Below are 6,969 nucleotides of genomic sequence, written 5' to 3'. Positions count from 1 at the left end.
GAACAGTGACTTCGACCTGGAAAACCGTGTTACCTCCACTTGCGCGACACCTCGGGTGAAAGTTTATGTGTGAGGACGTTGTGCGGCGCTGTGTGTGGTTGGTCTCGCCCGATCCTCGCATGCCATGCAAGAGCCACATGTTTTTCTTTCGGGTTTGCTTGGCATGAGAGCTGATATTACAGCAGAGGATGAATTAGACTCAAATGCTCATTAGCTCTTCGGGCTTTCAGCCCATGTGTATACAGCTGCAGGCCGCTCACCAACAAGAACACACACATACGCGTGTACATGCGTACACAGTAATTGATGCTGAAATTGGATTCACCTCAACACTATTTATTGTGCACGTTGATTAGGTACTCCGTCATGTCTAGCAGACAGGTAGAGTAGGTACAATCATGAAAACACAGATCCTAGCCTGCTCAACGCACTGCCAAAACAAATTAGCTGGAAGTCATCAAACTATTTGGATGCATTGGTCCATAGTATCCGAACTAAATGCCACACTGAAAATTAGAATAATTATAATAATAGTAAATTATAGATTTCTCAATCACAAATATACAAGAGTATATAAGTACTATGGTTTGAAAACACTGAAAAAAAGAAAGAGATTCATCAGAAGTTTGTAAAGTATATGTAATTAAACAAATATAATTAGTTATTAATCTCCACTGGTTTATCAGCATATACAGAAAAGGACTGAATGTCAGGATGGTCTTAGTATCGCTACCCAATTGCTGTACAGTGCAGAACTGCTACCATATTAGCCAGACCACATAGGTGAGTGGGGTGGCTTCATTCAGACCAGAAGATCCCACTGTTCATGATTATGGTGGAACCAACTACCTCTCTGACTTCTCTGTTATTATTAAAGCACATCATTGTCACGTGAAACAGGAGGCAGGTGTTGCTGGAACACTACACGCCAAACGCCTCTTCTGCTTCACGTTTTGCAGGGTCACGCTCAAAAAGAAGCTCTGGCGATGTTCACAGTATGACGATGTGCAGTCAGGCTGCGCTTCTCAAACATCGGTCAACAGGGCTTGTTTTCTTTTGCTTTTGATGACAGTTCTAGGTGCATGTGGCTGTACCTGGGATGCATAAGAAACACTTGGTTGGTGCAGGACCTTACAACGTGGCTCACATTTATAGGGTGTGTATGTGTTTGTGATATGAGGTTGACGCAGAAACATCTGGGGTTCAAAGCATATTTGTTATTTGCACATATAGCCAAATGTATTAAGATGTGTTGACATTCTCTGTGTGTTAGTATTTATTACAGAAATTCCACCTTCAGGTGTGCTTAGATCTTTGGTATTGGATCATTGTTCCAAACACACAATTTAGGAGAGTTCACCAACACAATCAGGTTATGCTTTCCAGATCCTCTATGGCATTGTCCTAGCTAAATGTTTCTCAGGAGGATTATATAGGAAGCTTATGTTAGTTAATGAGGCACTTACTGGACACAAATGGAAAACTAGATTTGCAAAGACCTTTGATGTCTTTCTAAGACACTGGTTTCTATAGTTTTCTAGAAATAAATTATTAGCAGAATTAGCATGTGATAACTGCCTGAAGTATGTTCATGCTCCTCTACTCCAAGAATGATAGGTGAGAGAGAGAGAGAGAGAGAGAGAGAGAGAGAGACAGAGACAGAGAGAGAGAGAGAGAGAGAGAGAGAAAGCATTCTAGACCCCTCCCAGGTCCATACACTGTTGGCTGAATTAGGCACAGACAAAAGGCTTTGTGGCCGGGCCATGAAAGGGCCATTAACCATGTTGCTGCTCCAGAGGCCAGGCCTGCAGGGGAACAGCCTCCCAGAATGCCTCTGGCCCAGCATGCAGCACTCCCAGCATACATTGCTTCCTCAGCTCCCTCTCAGCAGTGCCCCTTCAACCTCACATCATCTTTAAAAAGCCCACAGGATTGTTATGTAGATCGGCGAGGCCGCACATTGCAAAAGTGCGAAGAGGGACCGAGAGATTGAGCAAAATCTCTGGACAGCTGTGGCCTGAGGCCGGGCCTCCACTCTCTGTTTTTCAGCTTTAAAGTGGAAAGGGGTGGTGCGAGTCTGTGGCGACACTGTGTGTGGTGTAGTGTGTTGTGTTTGGTGTGGTTTGATTGTGTTTTGTGTTAGGTTTATAGTGTTTATAGTGTTTATAGTCTTTTGGAGAATGTTAGGCAGCACAGAGGATCTACCACAGGCTTTAGTTCCATTTTTTGACACTGGTGCCATGGCAACGACCCCTGTGCGTGGTGCCTCCTGCTGACCCTAGCAGCTGTGTCACTTCCTCAGAATGACAAAACTGGGTTTGAGGCACATTCTCTCTCTCTCTCTCTCTCTCTCTCTCTCTCTCTCTCTCTCTCTCTCTCTCTCTCTCTCTCTCTCTCAATTTTTAACCAAGCTATGAATGAACACACCTGTATGCACCTTAGGAAAGCAAGAACAATACATTTGGTTTTAGTCAGTCTATTTGATAACCCAAGAGATTGCACAGATTGCACTGATGTGTGCTCATATACATAGACAATTGACTCACATAAGCCCCCGAAACATATTTGGGACAACAAACCATGATAAAGCAATACACAAAAAATTGCACTACATATACAAGCTTACTACAACTAATTGTGCCATGCTATTTTTGCTTTCTGAAAGTTTAAGAAGACCTCCATAAACAAACCATCCGTATATAGGCACCTGGTTACACCGTCTTCTAACACGCAGATCAAACTTTATGTAGCCATATGTTGTTCAGAGCGCCATTCCATACTGTTATGCACACAGACACAGCCACTGTGTCTGAGCCTCCAAGACACTTCACTTCCTGGAGTATTACTGCTATTATTAATTTTCAGGACAGGATTGTGTGTGTGTGTGTGTGTGTGTGTGTGTGTGTGTGTGTGTGTGTGTGTGTGTGTGTGTGTGTGTGCGTGTGTGTGCATGTGTGTGTGTGTGTATGTGTGTGTGTGTGTGTGTGTATATATACACTGTGTGTGATACACTTTTATTGTTGTTATTCCAGTGTGAATGCGTCGTCACCACCGGTTCGGGTGTTGCCTCCGTGGCAGGGTTGGACTGCGTCGGTATGGTAACTCACTCCAGATGCGTGCGCCTCGAGTAATTGGCCCTGGAGCCTCCGAAATCCCTGCGCCGTTCGGCACCGCACGGATACTGTTTCAGTGCAGGCCTGACCCTGCTCCGGCTCCGGCTCCGGCTTATCCCAGGTTAACAACCCCTCTTGTTTTTCACAGGAAGGTAGCGTTTCCAATTGCGACCAGGCCGCAAAAAACATTTGAATGTCAGTTTGGTTTTCTGTGTTGTAGTTATGCATTGGATGTTGCATTTTTCTCTCATCAGACATTTTTGAATTGAACTGGCTGGGCCTCAAGATTTTTTCCATGATTTTCACATCATATGCATGTGGTAAAATTTAGTACCCCTTTCTGTCACTGCATGGATTCCTGCAATCCCCATAATGTGTACACACATGACCAAAACTGGATAGAAGGAGGAAAAACCAGAGATGTCTGCGTGGCCATGGTTGACTTAGATAAGAGAAGTGGTAGACAGCGATCTGAGGAGTTTCTCTGCGTGATATACGGCGGGGGGGGGATCCAGTCTAGGGGCCAGTAGGGCTGACTTTGGCAAGCACTGGTGGGTGAGAACTGAAATAGGTGTCTGAGATCTGACATGTTCTGCCCTTCTGTGCAGCATGCGCACCTGGTTTTGTCATCCATTCTGATCCCCCCTCCCCAAACACACAGCTCTCTGTCTTGATCCCTGTCTCTTTTTTAAACCTCTCCTTGTCTTACTCCCTCTTTCCTCCTCTCCCACCCTCTCTTATTCTCCCCCCCCCACCCTCCACCCCCCATACACGCTTCCTGTACTCAGGGGCTTGCCAGACGGTCATAATTAAGGAGAAAAACGATAGTCCCCATGGTCCTCTGGCTCTCCACTATGCTTCTTGCCCACTAGCTGAATATATGTGTGTGTGCATTTATATGAGTAAATGAACCTCTGTGTGTGAGTGCACAGTTATGTGTCAGGGTGTATGTGTGCATGGACTTCAGTGTAGGGATATGTAAATCCATTCCTCCACGTGTGTGTGTGTGTGTGTGTGTGTGTGTGTGTGCGCACGCGTATGTGTGTATACCTATGCTCTTGGCCTAGGTTCCCATTTTCCTCAGTACTTCTTTATGTTCGTTGTCAGCAATGGAGCATGATCTCACTGACTACAAATAACATTCTCACAAAATGGCTTCTCACAGAGCCTCACAACCTGGGAGCAATCGCTCATACGCAAGCAAAATGAATTCCCTGAAAAAACACTTCATCTACCAGTGTGGACCGCACGTGTCTACAGCTATGAGTTTTGGTTGAGTAGATTTTTGTGACGAATGTGTTTATTATGCATGGGCATAAGCTAAAGGTGTGTGTGTGTGTGTGTGTGTGTGTGTGTGTGTGTGTGTGTGTGTGTGTGTGTGTGTGTGTGTGTGTGTGTGTGTGTGTGTGTGTGTGTGTTTGTGTTCATTGTTAATGCTCTTTTGTTAGTTCTGACATTGTGTTTCAGTTACAGATCAGTGGCTGGGATGAGTGTGTGTGTTGTGTGTGAGCATATGCTTGGCCTGCCCACCGTGACATGCCATCTTAATGGCATCTCGTCACGACTTCCCCAGGCCAGTGCACTGGATCGCATATGGAGAGGCTGGCCTGCCCTTTCAGACCTGCTCCATGGATAAGAGTGCCTCTGATCCCTATCTATCTCTTCTAGTGAAAGACAGGCTTGCACAGAGACCCACACAGACCTTCTATCATAAACAAACAAACACACAGTAACTGTGTTACATGCTCTCTCTCTCTCTCTCTCTCTCTCTCTCTCTCTCTCTCTCTCTCTCTTTGTATGTCTTCTTCTCTCTTTCTCTCCCCAAACAGACACACAAATTACATTATTTGGGTAGAATATCTAAGATATGCACTTAGGAGGAAAATGCAGAGATAGAAACAGAGAACAGAAAACGTCTCTAAAAATGCTTGAAAACATTTCTCAGAAGGACATGACTTATTACAGTTTTTCTGGCTCTGCTTCTTCCCCTTACTTGTGGGGTCCCACAGGGATTAGTACACAGACCAATATTGTTTTCTTTCTACCCTCTTCCACTTGGCAAAGTTACCCCTAACCATAATATCTCTGTCTGCTGTACTCGATACGGGTATGAAGTATTTCAAAAGACGAGAATGGGGAGATTGCTCTGGATGATGCGCCTAAACACACACACACACACACACACACACACACACACAAAAGACGAGAATGGGGAGATTGCTCTGGATGATGCGCCTAAACACACACACACACACACACACACACACACACACTTACAGATGTGAGTGTAACCAATCCAGAGTTTGTACTCTATATCATATACTCAGACTATAAAACTAAATAACAAGGTCAATAAAGGTCAGTAAAACCTGTAGTCACACACTACAATCAACAGAATATTCCTGTTATTCTGAACAAATGTCTCTACCGCACAAAAACCTAAACTTTAGGTGCCAACTTGGCATAACTCAAGAGCCGAGTGTTTGTTTAATGTCCATTAAGCAACTACAGCAAGGCCTATCAGTTTCTCCTGCACTGTGCTGTGTATACGTGTGTGTGTGACTTTGTCTGTGAGAGAGAATGACAGAGAAAGAGAGCGAGAGCGAGAAAGAGAGAGATGGAGAGAATGAGCAAGAGTGAGTAAGAAAGAGTGCGAGAGAGAAAGAGAGCGAGAGGGAGGGAGGAAGAGAGGACGAGAGAGAGAGAGCAGTGTGTATTGTGGTGTAAATATTGTGTTGTGCTCCAGTAGCAGCTCTTCCGGAAGGTTCCACTGCAGCACACAGGCCTGTTTATTTTTCTTCAAGACGAACGAGTTCTTATCAAATAAGCAGACAGTGCTGCATAACTCACTGTTCAGCAAGATCACACACACACACACACACACACACACACACCCTTACTGTCTTACCAAAGTATCACACACACCCTTATTACCTCAGCATACCAGTCTCATCCAAAAAAATATACACTCTTACCCTTATCATGTTCCACTACTGAATAGCATAACTCTAATTAACCAAATACAAGAGAGAATTTTCACATGCTTTTCAAACTCTCTTTCAAGAAAAGCACACACACACGTAACAGTAAGGGTTCCGCACTGTCACTCAGTGACAGGCACCAGATGTGCTTCCTGTAACCATAGAAACCATCTTTGCAATAACAGGGGTAGAGAAGAAGGAGAGCTGTTCTTCAGCCTATCATGGGCCTGGCCAGGGTTTGATCTACAGCACGTAGAGTTAAGTGCTCTGTTTGTTTAATTCCTTTACTACTACTCTCTCTCTCTCTTTCCCTCTCTCTCTCCCCTTCTCCCCCTTTCTCCATCCATCTTCCCTCTCTTCTCTCTTTCTTCTTCTCTCTCCCTCTCTCATCCCTCTCTCCCTCTCTCTTCCCCTCTCTCTGTCTATTCTCTATCCAGCACTCTTTTCTTCATCCTTCTTTTGATAAAAGCTTTAATCAGAAACACCTGGCACACAAAACTCACTCCCTACAGCACCATAAGACACACACACACACACACACTCAAAGTCAGATATATGTGTGCGCAAGTGTGAGTGAGCGTGTCTGAGTGTAAAAACGTGCGGTTGGATAACTTTAGTTGTGTGTGTGTGTGTGTGTGTGAGAGAGAGAGAGAGAGAGAGAGAGAGAGAGAGAGAGTTGTGCATAAACAACTGATTTCTGGGTAGAAAATATTCTTTTGACAAAGATTGTATGTCTGTATATACACGTGTGAGCATTACAGTAAGTGTCTTTGCATTTGAATAGCTACGGGTATGATGTTTAAAGACATTCAGAATATCTATCAAACATGTGTGTAACAGGTGATCAAGCTGTGCCAGAGCGTATCCGTGTGCGT

At 44.5% G+C, this 6,969-nt stretch overlaps 1 long non-coding RNA gene across 2 annotated transcripts in view; it reads right to left on the bottom strand.

Annotated features, from left to right (window-relative positions):
• Window positions 1-621: 621 nt before the first annotated feature.
• Window positions 622-6,969, bottom strand: part of LOC145644052 (uncharacterized) — a 9,614-nt gene continuing 3,266 nt past the window's right edge. For both annotated transcript variants that reach the window (XR_014116110.1, XR_014116112.1), the window contains exon 3: window positions 622-1,094. This is a non-coding gene — a long non-coding RNA (uncharacterized LOC145644052). The remainder of the gene's footprint in view (window positions 1,095-6,969) is intronic.

Source organism: Electrophorus electricus, chromosome 1 (genome assembly GCF_041902795.1).
Source record: "Electrophorus electricus isolate QZ-2024a chromosome 1, ASM4190279v1, whole genome shotgun sequence".
NCBI lineage: Eukaryota > Metazoa > Chordata > Actinopteri > Gymnotiformes > Gymnotidae > Electrophorus > Electrophorus electricus.
Note: the sequence above shows the minus strand (reverse complement) of the source record. Positions and strands in the feature narration are given on the sequence as shown.